Genomic DNA, 24,224 nt, shown 5'->3' on the forward strand with positions numbered 1-24,224 from the left:
CATATTGATCATGTATTTTCAATAGGCAATAACACAAATACCTCAATTAAAATTCAACAGTATATACTGAATATAACTTTTCTTTTCTATTTTTAGGCTATAATGGAGGATTGGAATAGTGTAAGATTTACTTAATAGTCTCCTTGCTATTTGTTGTTTTGTTCCCCATTATTGTACAATTAGTTTTAGCCGCTATAATGGAGGATTGGAATGAGGTAAGATTTACATAATAGTCTCCTTGTCATGTGTAGTTTTGTTCCCCATTATTGTACAATTGGATACAAGTATGTGATAACTTGAGATAAAAACTAGTAGAATTCTAAGTGAACTACCAAACTACTTATTCCAAAAACAAAAAAATACAAAACTGGGACAAAGCAAGGTGCACTCGAAAACATTTGACACTTTTACTCATTACACGGGTGACACAAAAAGGATTTGAATCAGTATTCAGTAACTGAACAAAACAAACAAAAATGCAGTTTAAAAAATTAAGCGAATATTTTTCAAGTATGAATGTACATGATGTATGAGGGGGTGGACAACTTCTGAAGGAGGTGGGAGGTGGGAGGCGGTACTGTAGGTTGGAGAGAAAAAGAAGATTCTAAAAGTTGGTGGTGGGAAATAGTGTATTAATTATGTAGTACCTTCAGAATCCTTGTTTACTATGTAGTAGGTCTGTAGAGTTATTTGAAAAAAATATTGGGACAATTTTTCTAAATAAAAAAAAAAAAATACAGAAGTTATTTCCCCTTGTCATTGTTAAGTTTATGTGAGTTGAATAAGACCAATCTATTTTATGGTATAAAGAGCTAACTGATCGATACAACACACTTTTTTAAAAGGACAAAAGTAGGGGCAATTAAAGGACTAAGTGAATGAAACACAACTACATGTCTTCAAAAGGCAATTAAAGGACTTGGTGAATGAAAAACACAACTACATGTCTTAAAAAGGACAAAATTAGGGGCAACTAAAGGACTAAGTGTATAACATGTCTTTAAAAGGACAAACGTCAAAGTCCAGAAAATACTACAAGAAAGAAAATTCAAGGATATGCCAAATCTACTCTAGTCCATGATTTTATAAAAAAAATATTTTTTTGAAGGTTAACAATTTTGTCGAGCCTGCGACTGAAGTCCTGAAGTCACAGAAAGCTCGACATAGGGATAGTGATCCGATGGCTGTTAACGTCTTCAAAGCTTCATATTTTAGAAGGTTGAAGATCTGGATGCTTCATACTTTGTTACAGATGCCTCATGTTATGAAGTTTCCGTCAGTCACATGTCCAATGTCCTTGACCTCATTTCCATGGTTCAGTGACTACTTGAAAACAATATTTTTTGTAATGTTAAATTCTCTCTTATTATAAGTAATAGGATTACTATATTTGGTATGTGTGTACTTTACAAGGTCTTCATGCCCGTTAGACACTTTTCACTTGACCTCGACCTCATTTCATGAATCAGTGAACAAGGTTAAGTTTTGGTGGTCAGGTCCATATCTCAGATACTATAAGCAATAGATCTAGTATATTCAGTGTATGGAAGGACTGTAAAGTGTATATGTCCAACTGGCAGGTGTCATCTGACCTTGAACTCATTTTCATGGTTCAGTGGTTACAGTAAGGTTTTTGTGTTTTGGTCTATTTTTCTTATACTGTATGCAATAGGTCTACCATATGTAGTGTATGGAATGATTGTAAGGTGTACATGTCTAGCTGGCAGGTGTCATCTGACCATGACCGCACTGTCATGGTTCAGTGGTCAAAGTTCAGTTTTTGAGTTTTGGTCTTTTTATTTAATACTTTATGCAATATGTCAACTATATTTGTTGTATGGAAATATTTCATGATGTAAATGTCAATCGCACAGGTTTTATTTGACCTTGACCTCATTTTCACAGTTCATTGCTCAGTGTTAAGTTTTTGTCTTTTGCTCTGGTTTTCTTACACTATAACCAATAGGTCAACTATATCTGTTTGGAAGAATTGTTAGCTGTACATGCCTTGACCTCATTTTCATGGTTCATTGGTCAATGTTTAGTTTTCTTGGTTAATGTTAAGTTTATGTGACAGTTGTGATAAAGCTTTTTTTTTAGGACTATCAACATAATATCAATGATTAGTAAAGAAGGCGAGACATTTCAGTGTGTGCACTCTTGGTGTTTTTCTTTATAATATAAAATGCATAAATCCCTACAATTTTATGCTATTTAAAGAATTCCTCTCTGTCTGTTATTTGAAGGAAGGATACTACTGATTTATGTAGTCATTGCTAAACAGAAGAAAACATAATTATTACCTAGTTTAACAGTAAGGACATTCATTACAATATATTTTTATTACGGTTTACTTACAGAAACTTACTACAGCTGCTGGGAATAGAGATATAGAAGCCTTAAAATTAAGCCTACAGAATGGTGCAGACATTGATAATCAAGATGTAAGTAAAATAGTCACATTCAAAACTACCTTATTTTAATAATTCATAGAAAAATCATTTGAGGATACAGCCTTTTATGGTACATGTACAAAAAAGACACAAAACTACATGTTACTTAAAATTAAAGCACAGTGAAACAGTGAAAACTATAAAAAACTTCAAAATGTTGAATATTGTACATAAACACACGACAACAATTTACTTTAGAACTATAATAACAGAAGTATAAAAAATATAAAAACAAGTTGCTTCAGAACATAACAGATTGTACATAAGCAGTATAAAACAAACAAAGTTCTAAAAATTACTTCAGAACAGAACAAATTGTACACAAGCAGTATTAAACACACAACTACAAGTTACTTCAGAACAGAACAAATTGTACATAAGAAATATAAAACACACAACTACAAATTACTTCAGAACATAACAGATTGTACATTAGCATAATAAAACACACAACTACGAGTTACTACAGAACATAACAGATTGTACATTAGCGGTATAAAACACATAAAAAGTTACTTCAGAACATAACAGATTGTACATAAGCAGTTTAAAACACTCAACCACAGGTTACTTCAGAACATAACAGATTGTACATCAGCAGTATAAAATCAGAACATAACAGATTGTACATCAGCAGTATAAAATCAGAACATAACAGATTGTACACAATCAGCAGTATAAAACACACAGCTACAAGCTACTTGAGAACATAACAGATTGTATATATAAGCAGTATAAAACACACAACTGCAAGTTACTTCAGAACATAACAGATTGTACACAAGCAGTATAAAACATACAAATACAAGATACTTCAGAACATAACATTGTACACAAGCAGTATAAAACATAAAACTACATGTTACTTCAGAACATAACAGATTATACACAAACAGTATAAAACACACAACTACAAGTTTCTTCAGAACATAACAGATTGTACACCAGCAGTATAAAACACACAACTGCATGTTACTCCAGAACATAACAGATTGTACATAAGCAGTATAAAACACATAACTACAAGTTACTTCTGAAATAATATAATAATATTTATCGCTATTTTTCCTTTGATATTTTTTTGTGATAGTTTTCATATCATGCTACTCGCTTGCGATGGAAAAGTATTGCTAGAAACTAAGTAGCCACGTGGCGTTGCTAATGAAATTGACATGAAATTGACAACGTCGTCATAGGTAAAATAGCGATAAACAGATTATCATTGGTCATCTCAACTCGATTGCTTTTCTCGCTTTCGCCGTGACTGGCTCAAGCGAGAAAATTAATCTTGTTGAGATAACCAACGATAATCTATAAATCTGTATGGAAACTGATATTTATATCATTATACTGAATTCGATATTAAATCAAAATCTGTTTTTAATTTAACAGTTTTAATGAGAGAAAAAAAATGCTTAAAGGTATTTTTTTCTCTCGTTAATTGTTTTTGTTTGTTTTGAATTAAAGTTCTTTACAAGACCATTTTTTACACCAAGGTTTAACAGCGGAAGTAAAACAAATATCACACATGTATGTTATTGCTTCACTTTGACCACATTCCTTAATATATACAAAATTATATTGTTAATTAGACAAGAATCATATAAAGTGGGTTCTCATTTTGTTTGTCTCCTTGTACTAAATCAGGAAATGTAACTATTTTTCATATTTCTTTGAAAAAGTTACTTTTTAAAAAATTTATCATTATTCTGAATCATGTTAATCAGACAGATTTAATCATTATATTAACAAATACTTGTTAGAATTATATAAAGTGAGATGTCATTTTACTCAGAGAATTGTAATGAATCCATTGATATAAATATTTTATTCATTTCTTAAAAAAAAAAAAAAAGATTAACATGACAGTTCTGATGGAAGTTTTGACATCTCATAAAAAAAAACTTGTTGTTTATTTGTTGTTTATGTACAATATAAATACAAATGTGACTGGTCATTGTATTCAGTTTTGACCACTGATTCATGTGATATATATTTAGTTTATATTTATTACACAACATTGTTTAGTTTATCAGACAAGTTTTGATGTCAGTTGTATTATTCCAGTTTAGAGGAGAGACAGCATTAATGAGGGCTGCCGATGGAGGATACCTGGAGATCTGTCGTCTCCTCATTGATACAGGATGTAAGATCGACATCACAACAGTATGTTATCTACTTAGTCTGATCACATTACTATTAATCTACACTAAATCATGTTGTTAATTAGACAAGCTTAATGAACAAATATTTGTAATAATTATATCAAGTGGGGTCTCATTTTACTCGTTTTATTGTTCTGAATCAGAAAATATAACTTTTTTCATGTTTCTTTACAAAAAATATTTTATTAAAATGAACAATATGATACTGAATCTACACAAAATCATGTTGTTAATTAGACAGTTTTAATGAACAAATATCTGTAAGAATCATATAAAGTAGGGTCTCATTTTACTTGTTTTGTTCTACTGAATCCATTGATATAATTATTTTACACATTTCTTGAAAAAATTTTTTTTTTAAGATATCAGGTTTTATGGAAGTTTTGACATTTCACAACAAAACATGTTTATTTATTGTTTATTTACAATATAAATACAAGTGTGACTGGTCATTTTATTCAGTTTTGACCACTGATTCATGTGATATATATTTTGTTTATATTTATTACACAACATTGTCCAGTTTATCAGACAAGTTTTGATGTCAGTTGTATTATTATTCCAGGAGGATGGATCGACAGCATTAATGATAGCTGCCTGGAGAGGACACCTGGAGATCTGTAGACATCTCATTGATAGAGGATGTAAGATCGACATCACACGTACAGTATGTTATCTACTTAGTCTGATCACATTACTATTAATCTACACTAAATCATGTTGTTAATTAGACAGGTTTAATGAACAAATATTTGTAATAATTATATCAAGTGGGGTCTCATTTTACTCGTATTATTGTTCTGAATTAGAAAATATTACTACTTTTCATGTTTCTAAAAAAAGATATTTTATTAAAATGAATAATTATACTAAATCTACACTAATTCCTGTTGTTAATTAGACAGTTTTAACAAACAAATATGTGTAAGAATCATAAACAGTGGGGTCTCATTTTGTTTGTTTTGTTCTACTGAATCCATTGATATAATTATTTTACACATTTCTTGAAAAAAATATTTTTTTAAGATATCAGGTTTAAGGGAAGTTTTGACATTTCACAACAAAACATGTTTATTTATTGTTTATATACAATTTAAATACAAGTGTGACTGGTCATTGTATTCATTTTTGACCACTGATTCATGTGATATATATTTTGTTTATATTTATTACACAACATTGTCCAGTTTATCAGACAAGTTTTGATGTCAGTTGTATTATTCCAGGAGGATGGATCGACAGCATTAATGATGGCTGCCTGGAGAGGCCACCTTGAGGTCTGTAGATTCCTCATTGATAGAGGATGTAAGATCGACATCACACAAGTATGTTATCTACTTAGTCTGATCACATTACTATTAATCTACACTAAATCATGTTGTTAATTAGACAGGTTTAATGAACAAATATTTGTAATAATTATATCAAGTTGGGTCTCATTTTACTCGTATTATTGTTCTGAATCAGAAAATATAACTACTTTTCATGTTTCTTAAAAAAAATATTTTATTAAAATGAACAATTATACTGAATCTACACTAAATCATGTTGTTAATCAGACAGTTTTAATGAACAAATATGTGTAAGAATCATATAAAGTGGGGTCTCATTTTACTTGTTTTGTTCTACTGAATCCATTGATATAATTATTTTACACATTTCTTGAAAAAAATATTTTTTTAAGATATCAGGTTTAACATGTTTAATGGAAGTTTTGACATTTCACAACAAAACATGTTTATTTATTGTTTATATAGAATATAAATACAAGTGTGACTGGTCATTTTATTCAGTTTTGACCACTGATTTATGTGATATATATTTTGTTTATATTTATTACACAACATTGTCCAGTTTATCAGACAAGTTTTGATGTCAGTTGTATTATTCCAGGAGGATGGAGAGACAGCATTAATGACGGCTGCCAGGTATGGACGCCTGGAGGTCTGTAGACATCTCATTGATAGAGGATGTAAGATCGACATCACACGTACAGTATGTTATCTACTTAGTCTGATCACATTACTATTAATCTACACTAAATCATGTTGTTAATCAGACAGGTTTAATGAACAAATATTTGTAATAATTATATCAAGTGGGGTCTCATTTTACTCATATTATTGATCTGAATTAGAAAATATTACTCCTTTTCATGTTTCTTAAAAAAAATATTTTATTAAAATGAATGATTATACTGAACCTACACTAAATCCTGTTGTTAATTAGACAGATTTAATGAACAACTATTTGTAAGAATCATATAAAGTGGGGTCTCATTTTGCTTGTTTTGTTCTACTGAATCCATTGATATAATTATTTTACACATTTCTTGAAAATTTTTTTTTTTAAGATATCAGGTTTAATGGAAATTTTGACATTTCACAACAAAACATGTTTATTTATTGTTTATATACAATATAAATACTAGTGTGACTGGTCATTTTATTCAGTTTTGACCACTGATTCATGTGATATATATTTTGTTTATATTTATTACACAACATTGTCCAGTTTATCAGAAAAGTTTTAATGTCAGTTGTAGGATATGTTGTATATTATTGATATTGATAACAAAGTATTGTCCATAATATTTACATGTTATTTGGTTATATTATAGAACAGTGGATACACAGCTTTACATTGGGCTGCTGAGGAGGGATATCTACAGATCACAAGATGTCTGGTAGAACAAGGAGGCGCCAGTCTCTTGGTTACAACACATCAGGTAATAATTTATTGTATATGACCAGTGTCCAACTATTTAAAAAAAAAAAAGTAATGAATCACTGAAATAATGTATACAATTTGTTGGGGTAAATTGATTTTTTCAAGGCTATAGTCAAAAGTCATATGATCGTGTAACATATGAAAAAGTTATATAGACTTAATTGGCTTAATTTAACTATAAAACACAAAGACATAGACTATCATACTGGCTGTAATTAAAGTCAGTGTAAAAAAACAAATTGTCAAACAAAACTTGCACCAATCCGTTGTCATGACATTTATAACAAAGACTAATTACTAGACAATATTTGTATGTTCAATAAGGAGGAAATAAAATTGTTTAATAATTATATATTGTGTTGGCACTTTGAAAATAATTTGAAAGAGATGATCCTATTAAGACTATATTTTTACTTCAAATTCCTGTATTCAAGCTGTCTAGTAGCAGAGATACAAAAAATGCTGAAAAAGAACAATATAAAGATATAGGTGGGTGTATTCAAGCTGTGTAATGGCAGAGATACATCTTTGTCATAATTTATTTATGTCCTTATTTAAAAAATACCAGTGATAACACTAAAAACTATAAAATGCTGTAAAATAACAATTTAAAGATAAAGGAGGGTATAGATAGGGTATACAAATATATAGGAGGGTATGGATGGGGTATACAGATATAGGAGGATGTGGATAGGGTAAACAGATATAGGAGGGTGTACATGGGGTATACAGATATAGGTGGGTATGGATGGGGTATACAGATATAGGAGGGTGTACATGGGGTATACAGATATAGGTGGGTGGGGATGGGGTATACAGATATAGGAGGATGTGGATGGGGTATACAGATATAGGTGGGTATGGATGGGGTATACAGATACAGGAGGGTGTGGATAGGGTATACAGATATAGGTGGGTGTATTTAAGCTGTGTAATGGCAGAGATACATCTTTGTCATAATTTATTTATCATGTTTATGTCCTTGTTTAAACAATACCAGTGATAACACTAAAAACTATAAAATGCTGTAAAATAACAATTTAAAGATATAGGAGGGTATAGATAGGGTATACAAATATATAGGAGGGTTAGGATGGGGAATATAGATATAGGAGGGTATGGTTGGGTGTACAAATATAGGAGGGTAAGGATGGGGAATATAGATATAGGAGGGTATGGATGGGGTATACAGATATAGCAGGATGTGGATAGGGTAAACAGATATAGGAGGGTGTACATGGGGTATACAGATATAGGTGGGTATGGATGGGGTATACAGATATAGGAGGGTGTACATGGGGTATACAGATATAGGTGGGTGGGGATGGGGTATACAGATATAGGAGGATGTGGATGGGGTATACAGATATAGGTGGGTATGGATGGGGTATACAGATACAGGAGGGTGTGGATAGGGTATACAGATATAGGTGGGTGTATTTAAGCTGTGTAATGGCAGAGATACATCTTTGTCATAATTTATTTATCATGTTTATGTCCTTGTTTAAACAATACCAGTGATAAAACTAAAAACTATAAAATGCTGTAAAATAACAATTTAAAGATATAGGAGGGTATAGATAGGGTATACAAATATATAGGAGGGTAAGGATGGGGAATATAGATATAGGAGGGTATGGATGGGGTATACAGATATAGCAGGATGTGGATAGGGTAAACAGATATAGGAGGGTGTACATGGGGTATACAGATATAGGTGGGTATGGATGGGGTATACAGATATAGGAGGGTGTACATGGGGTATACAGATATAGGTGGGTGGGGATGGGGTATACAGATATAGGAGGATGTGGATGGGGTATACAGATATAGGTGGGTATGGATGGGGTATACAGATACAGGAGGGTGTGGATAGGGTATACAGATATAGGTGGGTGTATTTAAGCTGTGTAATGGCAGAGATACATCTTTGTCATAATTTATTTATCATGTTTATGTCCTTGTTTAAACAATACCAGTGATAACACTAAAAACTATAAAATGCTGTAAAATAACAATTTAAAGATATAGGAGGGTATAGATAGGGTATACAAATATATAGGAGGGTAAGGATGGGGAATATAGATATAGGAGGGTATGGTTGGGTGTACAAATATAGGAGGGTAATGATGGGGAATATAGATATAGGAGGGTATGGATGGGGTATACAGATATATGAGGATGTGGATGGGGTATACAGATATAGGAGGGTGTACATGGGGTATACAGATATAGGTGGGTATGGATGGGGTATACAGATATAGGTGGGTATGGATGGGGTATACAGATACAGGAGGGTGTGGATGGGGTATACAGATATAGGAGGATGTGTATGGGCTATTCAAACATAGGAGGGTGTATATATAGATGATAATTAAGGCAATGTATGTAAAGACAACTGTTTAGCCATTACACTTATATACAACTTATGTATTTCCACCCATGGCGACGTCACAAAATGGACAAGTTCAATAGTACGGATGATATGTGCCAGCGATAATCTCAACAGCGGATGGGCTATACATATATAGGAGAATTTGGATAGTGTATACAGACATAGGAGGGTGTGGATGGGGTATATAGATGTAAGAGGGTGTAGATGAGGTTTACAAATGTAATAGGGTGTGAATGGGGTATACAGGTAGAGGGTGTAGATTGGGTATACAGATATCGGAGGTTGTGGATAGGGTTAACAGATATAGGAGGGTAAGGATGGGTTATACAGATATAGGAGGGTGTGGATAGGGTATACATATATAGGAGGGTGTGGATGGGTACACTTATATAGGTGGGTGTGGATTGGTACAGATACAGGAGGGTGTGAATGGGGTATATAGGTAGAGGAGGTTGTGGATTGAGTATACAGATATAGGAGGGTGTAGAGGAGGTAAACAGATATAGAGGGTGTTGATAGGGTGTACACATATTAAAGGTTACGGCAGTTTTGTAACAATAACTCAAATATGCTTTGATCAGTTTTCAAAACCTTGTAATTTTTTTATATTTTATATTTTACCTTTCCGAGTTATGGGATTTTATTCATTAAAAAAGGGTGATTTTCCAGTTTTCTGACAATAACTCAAAAGGGCTTTCAGCAGTTTTCATGAAACTTTGATGACTGGTTTATATTTATTGATGTAACCTCCCTTTAGTTATTTTATAAATTTCTGATGACATTGAGGAGTTATTAAATTTTATTCTTTGAAAAGGTGACAGGCGTATCAAGTGCTCATGGCACAGCTCTTTATTAGCTTTTCTAATCACTTGGCGTCCGTTAGAATTTACAAAAATCTTCTCCTCTGAAACCACTGGAACAAATTTAACCAAACTTTACCACAGTCATCATTTGGGTATTTCATTTAAAAGATGTGTCTGATGACCCCACTTGCCAACAAAGATGGCTGACATGACTAAAAATAGAACATATGGGTAAAATGCAAGTGTTGTCTTTTATTTTGAAGACTGTTATAAAGAAAATCTGACAGGAGCAAACATGTTCAGTATGTTGAGCTCTACCAATTGTCCATATACGTCAAATCTGTCGGACAACTTCTTATGTGAGTTATTGACCTTATTTGACAAATTCTACCATTTGTTTTCTTTTTTGTGTTGAAAAAAAAAAATCTTGAAAACTGTAATTGACAGCTGAGAGAAACTTTAAATTGCAAAAAATGATCAGTAAGAAAGGATCTACAAATTTGCATCAGCAATGTCAAAATTGTCAGTTGACTCTTTATTAAGTTTTTGCCTTTTGAAGCCGATTTTTACCAATTTTTCGTGTTTTTGCCAAACATCTTAAAAAATATAATAGATATATAGAAACCTAAATTATTAAAGATGATCAACAAGACAAGATTAACTAACAAGTAAAATGTTGCCGATATAGTTAGTTGACTGTCACTCTTTATAGGAGTGATTGCCCTTGAATGGGGATTTTTTTTGCCCTCTAAAGTGTTTTCAGCAAAAGCTAAGGAAGATAGATAGAAACTTAACAGCTATTTGATCAGCTTTACCAATTTAAATGAGGTTTTATTCTTGAATTCTTGGGGTTCTTTAATATGCTGAATCTAACCATTCATTATTTTTTTGGATTTTGGGCCTCGTTTTTAAATTGGTATACAATGAGGTCCTAAGGGACCAAATTAAACTTTGTTTGATTCCATCAAAAATTGAATTATTGGAATTCTTTGATATGCTGAATCTTTAAAACATGTATTTAGATTTTCAAATATGGGCCCAGTTTTCAATTTGGTCCAAATCGGGATCCAAAATAAACTTTGTTTGATTTCAACAAAAAATGAATATATTGGGTTCTTTGATATGCTGAATCTAACTGTGTATTAATTTTTTGGATTTTGGGCCTGATTTTTAGATTGGTTCACATTGAGGTCCAAAACTTAGTTTGATTTTAACAAAAATTGAATTCTTGGGGTTCTTTGATATGCTGAATCTAAACATGTATTTAGATTTTCATAGGTATTCCTAGAGAATTGATTTTATTATATGTTGTTCCTATGGCCATTATCCACAAAAGGGTGTCAGATTTCAGATAGAATGTATAGAACAAATTTTACACCTAATTAAACATTATCTTCTTTTATGTGGTTAGGATGTTCACACTAATTAGAGATTTAAGAGAGAATGAAATACCATAGGGACAATTTGAGACACCCATTGAAGCCCATGATGTATGTGTTGATTAAGATTTCGTTTAAATGAAAGAGCTAAATTTGTTCAAGTGAACTGACCGAGATTTTGCCACTAATTACATATTAATAGATTTAATAATGATTGCATATTAAAAATATTGCATTCATTTAAAAGTTTAATCTTTTATCTATCTATATATACCTCTTTTATGATTTTGCATGCGTTCATAAGAAAGTTACAGCATTTTAAAGGTTAGTGATTGGAAGTAAAAAAAATTGTACTGTGCTACCTTAACTGAAGAACCCTATGAGCTTTTGTTTTTTATTAAATTTTCAAATGTCTATTTCTCAAAAACAGTAATAATAGACACATGCACTCTTCAGTTATAAGAACAGGACAATAAAACAAATCAAATAAAATATAGGATGAGTCTCTGGGGATCGTCCCAACCCCCTTCAATTTGAAAATGTGCTTTTATCTTGTAAACAATCATGATCCCAACCCCTAACCCATATGTATACTTGTATGGGACAATAAAACAAATCAAATGAAAATAATTTGGGGGAGCCCCCGGTGTCACCCCACCCCTTCTGTTTGATAATTTGTAAACGGTCGAGATCCCCACCCCTTAACCAAAGACATTCATGTATGGGACAGTACAAACAATCAAATGGAATATATGGGGAGTCCCTAGGGTCCCCCTACCTCCACCTGTTTGAGAACTTGGAAGTGGTCGAGATCCCCACCCCTAAACCATATATATTCATGTATGGGACAATAAAACAAATCAAATGAAAAATAGGGGAGTCCCTGGGGTCACCCCACTCCCTCCTATTTTAGAAATTGTAAACAGTTGAGATCCCCACCCCTAAACCATATGTATTCATGTATAAGACAATAAAACAAAGAAATGTAATATAGAGGGAGTCATTTGGGTCACCATATCCCTTCCTGTTTGAGAACTTGTAAACGGTCGAGATCCCGACCCCTAACCCATATATATACTTGTATGGGACAATAAAACAAATCAAAAAAAAAAATTTGTGGGGGTCCCTGGTGTCACCCCACCCCCTACTGTTTGAGAACATGTAAATAGTTGAGATCCCCACCCCTTAACCATATACATTAAATGTATGGGACAATACAAAAAATGAAATGGTATATATGGGGAATCCCTTTAGTCCCCCCACCCCCTCCTGTTTGAGAACGTGGAAATGGTAGAGATCCCCACCCCTAAACCATATATATTCATGTATGGGACAATAAAAAAAAATAAAATGAAATATAGGGGAGTCCCTGGGGTCACCCCACCCCTTCCTAGTTGAAAACTTGGAAATGGTGGAGATCCCCACCCCTAAGAAAATCATATGTTTTCATGTATGAGACAATAAAACAAATCAAATGCAATATAGTGGAAGTCCCTGGGTTCACCATACCCCTTCCTGTTTGAGAACTTGTAAACGGTCGAGATCCCCACCACTAAACCATATATATTCATGTATGAGACAATAAAACAAATCAAATGAAATACATGGGGAGTCCCTGAGGTCACCCCAAACCCTCCTGTTTGAGAACTTGAAAATGGCTGAGATCCCCACCCCTAAACCATATGTATTCATGTATAAGACAATAAAACAAATCAAATCAAATATAGGGGGAGTTCCTGGGGGTCACCATACCCCCATAGATGCCAACCATTACGATTTTTTCGTAGTTTTTACGATTTTGCGATTAAAACTACGCAATTACAGTCAAATTCGAATAGTTACTGATTCCCAATCATAGCCGTTCAATTTTGTAAGACACGGATTTTTGTCATTACTTTTCCGTCCTGGTCCATATTTAGAAAACGCCAATGTAATGCTTCCGGTTTCTCAGGAGGTACCAACCTGTTGTTGGGTAACTAACTGACTTCCGAAGAGGCAAACTTGCATTTTATGAAGTAGCTTTCCCCTTCTCTACTTTTCCTTAACAAAACTAAAATGTACGAGCCGAGAACATCTGAACAATTTATGAATGGAATGCATACTACAGACAACATGTTAAACGACACATTTAAGTGCACATCACTTTGCAACCACTCGTCAGTAATTATTATTGGTAAATGCACGTTTATGAGTGTTTACTGAAAACTTTTCAAATTTGATAATTTGTTACTGACTGTGTCAAAAGAGGGTTGGCATTTAAGTACCCCTTCCAGTTTGAGAACTTGTGAACGGTGGAGATCCCCACCCCTAAACCATATATATTCATTTATGGGACAATATAACAAATCAAATAAAATATATGGGGAGTGAAGTCCTTTGGGTCACCCCACCCCCTCCTGTTTGAGAACTTGAAAATGGTTGAGATCCCAACCCCTTAACAATGTCTATTCATGTATGGGACAATAAAACAAATCAAATAAAATATAGGGGGAGTCCCTGGGGTCACCATACCCCTTCCTGTTTGAGAACTTGTAAACAGTCTAGATCCCCACCCCTAAACCATATGTATTCATGAATGGGACAATATAACAAATCGAATGAAATATATGGGGAGTCCCTGTGATAACCCCACTCCCTCCTGTTTGAGAACTTGTAAACGGTCAAGATACCCACTCCTCAACATATTTAATCCTTTTCGTCATTTCAAAAAGATTTGAATGACATAAATGGTAACATATGCATATAACTTCACTAAACCTGAAACCAATATGTTCTGAACTTTGCCCAATGTCAGGCGATCATGGGAATGACGAATTATGGGAGTTTGTTTGGGAGACTTCGTAAAGGCATCCTGTTACAATTATTTCTTGTTTATTTTAAAATCTTATTGATGCAAAAAATGAGTCTAGGTTAATTGAATTTACTTTAATTATTTTATTTCTGGACCTATAATAATTTTCATTTATGGCTCATTTTAAAGAAAACATATAAATTTTTCAAGCAGTGTAAAGCCCAAGAATGATTGACCATTTCTGTTTTATAATCACCTGTCATTTTATTCCAAACTTGGTATGGAGTGACATCAAGGACTTTAGGTGAAGATGGGGGTCATGTACATTGATATATATGCATTGCTTTTGAAAACCTTGATGAAATATTAATTAATTTGCCTTAATAATCAATTCATTAAATAAACAAAAATGACAATATACGAATGTTTAATGTTTGTTCTTTCAAATTAAAAAAAAAAGGAAGCAACTCTGCACAGTGTTCATAATTACGTTTGCCTTGGTTTTTGGTTAACTTCCTACAGTGCTTACAGTGCTTTGATTGATTATGGGCCCAGATTTCAAGTTGGTCCAAATAGGGTTCCAAAATTAAACTTTATTTGATTTCAACAAAAATTGAATATATTGTTTTTTTTTTATATGCTGAATCTAACAATGTATTCAGATTTTTGTCGAGCCTTCGACTTTAGTCGAAAAAGCGAGACTAAGCGATCCTACATTCCGTCGTCGTCGGCGTTGGCGGCGGCGTCAACAAATATTCACTCTGTGGTTAAAGTTTTTGAAATTTTAATAACTTTCGCCAACTATCCTGGGTTTGTACCAAACTTGGACAGAAGCTTGTTTATGATCATAAGGTAGTATCCAGAAGTAAATTTTGTAAAAATTAAATTCCATTTTTTCCGTATTTTACTATAAATGGACTTAGTTTTTTCTGCGGGGAAACAAAACATTCACTCTGTGGTTAAAGTTTTTAGAATTTTAATAACTTTCTCAAACTATCCTTGATTTGTACCAAACTTGGACAGAAGCTTGTTTATGATCATAAGATAATATCCAGAAGTAAATGTTGTAAAAAGATTACTCCGTTTTTTCTGTAATTTACTTTTAAATGGACTTAGATTTTCTTACAATCATAAAATAGTAACAAGAGGAATATTTTTATTGATTTTTTTCCTCATTGTTGTTGAGCCTGCGATTTACAGCAAAAATAGGCGAGACACTGGGTTCCGCGGAACCCTTACAAATTTTTTATTTTTGGGCCCGTTATCAAATTGGTCCTCATTGAAGTCAAAAGGGTCCAAAATTAAACATTGTTCAAGGTTCAACCTCTGCGGTCGTATCAAGCTGTGCCCTGCAGAGTATTTTATTGGTTATTACTAGCTCACCTTGCCCAATTGGCCACTTGTCGTCCTTTGTCCGTTTTCCATCGTCTGTCGTCCATAGTCCGTTTATTTTTACAAAAATCTTATCCTCTGAAACTACTGGGCCAAATTTAACCAAACTTTCCCAAAATCATCATTGCGGTTTTGTAGTTTAAAAAATGTGTCCGATGACCCGGCCAACCAACCAAGATGGCCACCATGGCTAATAGAACATAGGGGGTAAAATGTAGATTTTAGCCTATATCTCTGAAACCAAAGCATTTAAAGCAAATCTGACATGGGTTAAAATTGTTTATGAGATCTATCTGCCCTGAAATTTTCAGACAAATCAGACAACCTGTTGTTGGGTTGCTGCCCCTGAATTGGTAATTTTAAAGAAATTTTGCTTTTTTTGGTTATCATCTTGAATAGTATTATAGATAGAGGTAAACTGTAAACAGCAATAATGTTCAGCAAAGTAAGATCTACAAATAAGTCAACATGACCAAAATGGTCAGTTTACCCCTTAAGGAGTTAATATAGTAAATTTTTAACAATTTTTATTAATTTGGTAAATTTTTGTAAATATTTTCAAAATATTTTCCTCTGTAACTAAAGGGTCAAGTTTATTATAGATAGAGAAAATTGTAAGTAGCAAGAATGTTCAGTAATAACATTAACGGTACCAATTTTCCTGCACCAAATGCGCATTTGGACAGTACATGTCACTTCAGTGATGCTCGTGGCTAAAGTAAAATCTACAAAAACATCACAAATTTGTCATGAATCCATCTGTGTCCTTTGTTTAATATGCACTTAGACCAAGGTGAGGGACACATACTCTTAAGAGCCTCTAGTTGTACATGTAATTGTCTTGTATATTATGAATTCCAATAATATTTTTTTTGGGGTATTGGGGAGGGTGTCACTGTGGGTGTGTTTGTTGTCTCAATTATTGACAATTATGCCATAATCTGTTATTGATGTAAAAGTGTTCACTGAAGGGTTTCCCTTTTTTTTGTAACACTGTAAGCAGTGTTGAAGATAACCTTATATCTATTTAATTGATCAGGCTCACATTGCTGCTTGAGAATACATTGTCCAAGTTCAGTGTCCGACAATAAACCTTTAGACTTAAAATTGCTTTAAACAAGATACGTAAATGCTGGGGTGTCACTTAGTGTATTTTTATTGGGTCTATTTTAAGATTGTGTGTTCCCCTTACAAGTGCACTTTCTTTTTCTGAATGAGTAGAGAACTTCTGGCAGTATGTACACGACATTTGGTCAACTCATTATATCAGAATATTCAGTGAATATTCAATTATTGATTAATTGAATATAACTACTAAATGAATATTCTGATATAATGAGTTGACCAAATCCGGAGATGATACAAGTCTTGACCACTGTTATACATGGGTATATAAAAGCTAGGATTGAAGGGGTTTTTATCAGGTACATTTTTGTACATCATCAGTTTGTGTAAAAGAATTATCAGCTGGTTAATTATGTTATGCTCATATTTGTTTTCAGTTTTAAAATTCTATTTATTAAAATAATTTTAATCACCGTTACATATTTATTCTTTAGTTTTTTATGTTGTGTCATGTGTACTATTGTTAGTCTGTTTGTCTTTTTCATTTTTAGCCATGGCGTTGTCAGTTTGTTTTAGATTTATGAGTTTGACTGTTCCCTTTTGTCTTTTGTCCCTCTTTTACATAAATATCACCATCCATAGTTTGAATCTTTTATAATTGTTTTATAAATGATGTACAGTATTGTCAATATTTACATTTAACACAGGTAAGCTAATTGTGGGCTATAAATATATTACAACCTGAGCACAGTCTCTAAACTGAAACTGTATTTGTAATAAAATTTAATTTCTTTAAAAATCGAATTCATTTGAATATCAAGGAAGATAATCATGATTGATGAAATATTATTGCATCAAGTTTAAGTTTTCTGAAGACTGTTAATGTTTAGGTCATGGTTCACCGTTCTTGAGAATATAAGTACTAAATGGTGGCCCCATTGCCGGCAATGCTATTTTTAGCAATTATCTCCTTAAAAGGCGTTTTCAATAAACTAATTATGGAAAAACTGCTGTTGTCTAATTGAAGCTCGATATCTATTTGTGATTTTACCACACTCAATTATATATGGTCCCATGGCATTTCTTGGTGAATTTTTGGGGTTTTCACGATACCTTACGATTTCGCAAATTTTTTTCTCTAATTTTGATCAACATAAAAAAAATATTTTCGGCCTCTCATCATATACATTTAAGAACAAATTTGTGCTTGCATGAAACTTCATTCATGATGCTTTCCAGAATAAAAATATATAAATGATATAACAACCAATCACAGAGAGCCATCTATTTTTACCTCTTTGTCATGTTCCCTTCATAAAATGGCTGCGCCCATGTAATTTCATTTGGTACATTGTAACCCTGAGGCTTCTTCACAGTATGTAAACAAAAACAAAATGGCGTCCATAAAATGTGCACATGTTTCAAATTGATATCTGACAAAATCAGGTTTCAGCTGTCAAAAGGGATTCACATTTATATTGCTATAAATTAATCAGAAGGAGGTACAATCAGGTTGCATAAGCAATGTATACCCCCTGTACAGACACATCGATATTGAAAGTACGGGATCCACCCAGAGTTATTTGTTCTATTTAAAAACTTGTACAAAATCAGTTTAAATTCTAGGAATCCCGGATGACGCAGTCGAATCTGATTGGCTAAGAAAAGAAAAGTGATGAGGGGATTTCCCCTTTTCTATTTTAGAAACGCCAAGATTTTTTTGTTACTAGTCCGTCGGACATATTGGGTTACAAGTTTAGGTAGCCAGAGGTCTAAATGTTTTAGTCCCGGGCGTCGGGCAAGTGGATTTATTAACCCCTGGGATGGTTATGTTAAAGGGATAATTCGCGATTTTTCACTTATCATCTTATTATGTTCATAATACCATAAAAAACATATTCACCAAGTTTTATTTTGATATGAAATCTAATAAAGGAGAAAATTGGGAATTATTAATTTTATTTCTTGAAACTTCCTGACTTATGTGACGTAGTTTAAGTCTTTGATGCATGCCGGGAGTGAAAATATCTCATTTAAGTCTTGGTCGTTAACCATCTAATAACGCGATTTAAAGCGCATCGACGACTTTTGGTGTAGCTATTAACCAACGAAAAATAAGTTATAGCCATGCAACTTTTAAAATTAGATCGTGTGGATATTTTAAAATTGTAAAACGAATTTTAATAATAAAATAAATTCATACAATAGAACATTTTTATGATTTTTTTCTACAAATACTTTAAACAAACATATGAAATTGACATGCTCAATAGTGCAACAAAAATACATGTTTGTATTCTGACCTTTTTGCTTCATTCCAGCAAACGTTTTCACTTGCTTGTACGGTGGAAATAAAATGTGTATTGTTTTGTGACACCTAAAGAATGTTGAGTGCGTCGGTTAACTCAAGGTAATTAAAGGATTAGCATTATGTAATTCTAAATCCTTTGATCCTCATTCAGTGAAATCTAGATGTCACGGTTTACTAGCTTGAAGGTGTGAACAACATTTCGTGTGAATTTAAAATGGGAGTCAGTCAAAGTTTTAGACACAGAAATCAAGGACTTATAGACGTCCCTGCAGAAATGTAAAAAAAATTTAAAAAATTAACGGGAATAATAAGGTCGCACAATAACTGGATAGCTGTTGTATATTTTTATATTTTGCATAAGCATGATAAGATCACTTTTAAATGAATTATGACTTTTGATTAATTCAGAAACGATAAAATACTTAATTATTTTAATTGAAGTATAAATTCATAAATAAAAATAGCCTTCTAATCACGAGTCTATGAACTGAAAATTGTACTATCTTAGATTAGGATCGGCAGCCTTAAATATTTCAAACAGATCATTAACAATTGCAATTATATAATTTAGTCCATCCAAAGTTATCATTTTCATCAAAATATTTCAAATCTCACAACGCACGAATACTTCAGATATTTGATAAATTTTAAAAAAAATTGACAGAAAATTTAAGACTCTTTTATGAATGGAATCGAAATTTATGAACATATATGCTTTTCAAGTGTGAAAAACATCAACAAAATATATACATAATCGGGAATGTCCTTAACAAAATAGTCATCGTCTCACACTGTTACTATATCGGGCCCAACTATATATAATACTTTAGCTATTTGACCAACAATGTATAAGAAAAAAAAAACGAATTTAATGTCATCTTTCCCTATTGTTTAATGTTATTATAAGTCTGTTTCAACTGGCAAGAATACCCATAAAGCGGACAAGCAGTTTGTTCTTTAAATTGCTGTCATTGAATATCAAGAAAGAAAATAAATCCCGAAATTGATTTGAAACTTTGTTACTCTAAAGTTTTCCTAGAAAATATTCACATCCCTTAGGGATTATTAGTGTACGTCCAGTTGAGTACATATAATAACATGCATGTCGGAACAATTGTGATGATGACGAATTTCTTCCTTTATTCGAGAACGAATGTAGGACAGAAAGTCACAGGACAAAAAATCACGGACAAAAAGTCACAGACAAAAAGTCACAGGACAAAAAGTCACAATTCAATTTTGAGATTGTTTTTCTTTGAACAAGAAAACACTTATTTTGAAAATATTTTTTTTTGTAATTTTCTTGAAGTTTAATATATGAAGCAACTTTGTAGTTAAAATTTATTCAATAAATATCAATATTGATCAAATAATTGTCATGATTGTTATGAAAACAAAAAGTCAAAAGTGGCTTAGTACTTAAATGGCTTCATTTTGCCAATAAATATATCCTTTCCATGATTAAAATTTAACACATTTTCATTTATCAAGGTTTATTAGCAATTTCCCTGACTTAAAAATGAATATATGTAATAAAAAGTAAATATATCAAAATATATTTAAACAATTGTCAAAAAAATATTTGTGACTTTTTGTCCTGTGACTTTTTGTCCTATCAAATTTATGACTTTATGTCCTGTGACTTTTTGTCCTGTGACTTTCTGTCCGTTTACCTTCGAGAACAATCTAATTGATATATAAATGTCCATAACTTCGATGAGCCAAAGAAAGTTATATATCGACCTGTATTTAAATCTCTTCTTCTTTTTCTTTTGGTATACAATAGTCTTTCGACATTTGATGATTACATACTGTTGGCATACGTGAACTAGTCTACTAACAAAACTTTTACCCCAATTTACACAAAATGTATGTTTCTTTCTTATGTACAATGTATACATGTATATATTTGAATTTGCGCTATAGTTCCGTAACTTTTTATCCTGGCGTATATACGAATGGTCGACAAGTGCGTACATTTTTTTAAATCAAAATTGCTGGTATGGTCCGATCTGTCCTTCACCATTGACAAAAAATATGTATATAGATTTTTATTTCATCAAATCTGTTGTTTATTTTTAGGTTATATCTATATTTTTATAATTAATTTTCTTTACATCAGAAACGTTAGAAGTGAAATGATGCATGAACTTGCAAGCTCGACAGGAAATTGCTTGAATACCTGGACGTGTCACACCCCCTGCAATACCTTTGGGAGTAATACCTTTAGCCATGCAGGTGATCAGTGGAGCGAAGATCCTAATTTATTTGAATAAAGTTTATTACATAAAAGAATTATCAACTAATAAGTTTTCCGAAAACAATTCAAGTTTCACGGAACACTTATTTATGATTTAAAATTTTTACTTTTTAACTAATTCCAATATTATCATTATTGTTAAAAATAACAGATCATGGTTGTTAAAAAAAAAGATAAGAAAATTTTCCGTATCAACTTAGTTATAGTTAACTAGTCGGATAAAACAACCGTACGATTGACAAGATATCGACACGCAATTACGACTACATCGGGTTACTGTAGTTTTGGTCCTTAGACATATCTGGGGTGCAAATCGGAGAAGGTAACAAAATGGCGGACCGGAGAGAATTGATACTCTAAATTTAAAATCGATGGTGATCTCTTATCTAGCAGAATAAAACTTTAATATTCATGAATTTGAGCATTTTTATACAGAATGAACATAGTATCAATTTTTGATTTTTTTGCGAAGTTTCCCTTTAAGAAATTGTCATACCCATCAGACAACCCGTTGTTGGGTTGCTGCCCCTGAATTGGTAATTTTAATGAAATTTTGCAGTTTTTGGTTATCTTGAATAATATAATAGATAGAGATAAACTGTAAACAGCAAAATTGTACAGCAAAGTAAGATTTACAATTCAGTGAACATGACCAAAATTGTCAATTGACCCCATAAAGAGTTATTGCCCTTCAAAGTAAATTTTTCACATTTCTTCATAAATTTTTGTAATCTTTACAAAAATCTTCTCTGAAACTATAGGGCCAAATTGAACAAAACTTGGCCTAAATCATCCTTAGGGTATCTTGTTATAAAAATGTATACAATGACCCCGCCCATCTACCAAGATGGACGCCATGGCTAAAATTAGAACATAGGGGTAAAATGCAGTTTTTGGCTTATATCTCTGAAACTAAAGCATTTACAGCAAATCTGAAATGTAATAAAAATTATCATCAAGTCAAGATTTATCTGTCCTTAAATTTTCCGACGAATCAGACAACCTGTTGATGGGTTGCTACTCCTGAATTGGTAATTTTAAGGAAATTTTGCAGTTTTTAACCGGATTTTTGTGACAAAAATGTCAGTTATTGATTTTGGGATGTACGGCGGTCGGGCGGCCGGGCGGGCATCCACCAAATGTTGTCCGTGCATTTACTCATGAACCGTTCAACCAAACCTTTTAAAATTTTAATATGTTGTAACTGACAACAAAATGAAGGTCAAGTTCAATAATGACGATTTTTACTTTTACCGTTCAGGAGTTACGGTTCCTGAAAGTTTAAAAAATGTCGTGTCCGTGCATTTACTCATGAACCGTTCAACCAAACCTTTTAAAATTTTAATATGTTGTGACTGATAACAAAATGAAGGTCAAGTTCAATAATGACGATTTTGACTTTTACTGTTCAGGAGTTACGGTTCTTGAAAGTTTAAAAAAATGTCGTGTCCGTGCATTTACTCATGAACCGTTCAACCAAACCTTTTAAAATTTTAATATGTTGTTACTGACAACAAAATGAAGGTCAAGTTTAATAATGACGATTTTGACTTTTACCATTCAGGAGTTATGATTCTTGAAAGATCGTAAAATGGCGTTTCCATTCATGTTGTTGCATTTACTAATGAACCATTCAATCTCAGCTTTTCAAATTTTAATATGTTGATACTGACTACAAAAAGGAGGTCAAATTTGATTTTGACGATTTTCACTTTCACCATTCATCAGTAATGGTTCTTGTGATATTGCCAGGACACAAATAAATATTAATAAATCCGGTTTGCTGTCGATGTGACAGCCTCTTGTTGGTTATTGTCTTGAATATTATAATATATAGAGATAAACTGTAAACTGCAAAATTGTTCAGCAAAGTATGATCTACAAATAAGTCAACATAACCAAAATGGTCAATTGACCCGTTAAGGAGTTATTGCCCTTCATAGTCAATTTTTAACAATTTTTTGTAAATTTTTGTTATCTTTTACAAAAATCTTCTCCTCTGAAACCACTGAGACAAATTTAACAAAACTTGTTCACAATCATCATTAGTTCAAACAATGTGTCAGATGACCCCGCCTATCAACCAACATGACTGACATGGCTAAAAATAGAACATAGGAGAAAAATGCAAGTTTTGTCTTAATTTTTGAACCGTTATAAATAGAGAAATCTGAAAGGGGCAAACATGTTCAGCATAATAAACTCTTCCGATTTTCCATATATGTCAAAACTGTTAAGACACATTATTATCATGCTTATAGGACTTATTGCCCATAAATGATTTTAACCATTTTTTTTTTCCATTTTCCCCTATTATCATGAAAATTATGATATTTAGAGAGACACATTTTTTTTCTGTAATGCTTTATATGATTTAAATTATTATTAAATAGATAAATAAACACTTCAAATCACAAAAATTATCAGCAAGGCAAGATCTATTAATAAGTCAGAGAAAGTTAACAAACTAAAAGATCAGT

The 24,224-nt window shown here is 32.3% G+C and overlaps 1 protein-coding gene and 1 long non-coding RNA gene across 2 annotated transcripts in view; both read left to right on the forward strand.

Annotated features, from left to right (window-relative positions):
- LOC134700532 (uncharacterized) overlaps window positions 1-2,450 on the forward strand; it is a 29,410-nt gene extending 26,960 nt beyond the window's left edge. Inside the window, exons 6-7 of the long non-coding RNA XR_010103921.1 lie at window positions 97-215; window positions 2,361-2,450. This is a non-coding gene — a long non-coding RNA (uncharacterized LOC134700532). The remainder of the gene's footprint in view (window positions 1-96; window positions 216-2,360) is intronic.
- A 2,112-nt stretch (window positions 2,451-4,562) lies between these two features.
- LOC134700530 (uncharacterized) overlaps window positions 4,563-24,224 on the forward strand; it is a 356,413-nt gene continuing 336,751 nt past the window's right edge. Inside the window, exons 1-2 of the mRNA XM_063561913.1 lie at window positions 4,563-4,619; window positions 7,239-7,346. The gene's annotated coding sequence lies outside the window, so the exon portion shown is untranslated. The remainder of the gene's footprint in view (window positions 4,620-7,238; window positions 7,347-24,224) is intronic.

The sequence above is a fragment of the Mytilus trossulus genome, unplaced genomic scaffold (genome assembly GCF_036588685.1).
Source record: "Mytilus trossulus isolate FHL-02 unplaced genomic scaffold, PNRI_Mtr1.1.1.hap1 h1tg000158l__unscaffolded, whole genome shotgun sequence".
Lineage (NCBI taxonomy): Eukaryota > Metazoa > Mollusca > Bivalvia > Mytilida > Mytilidae > Mytilus > Mytilus trossulus.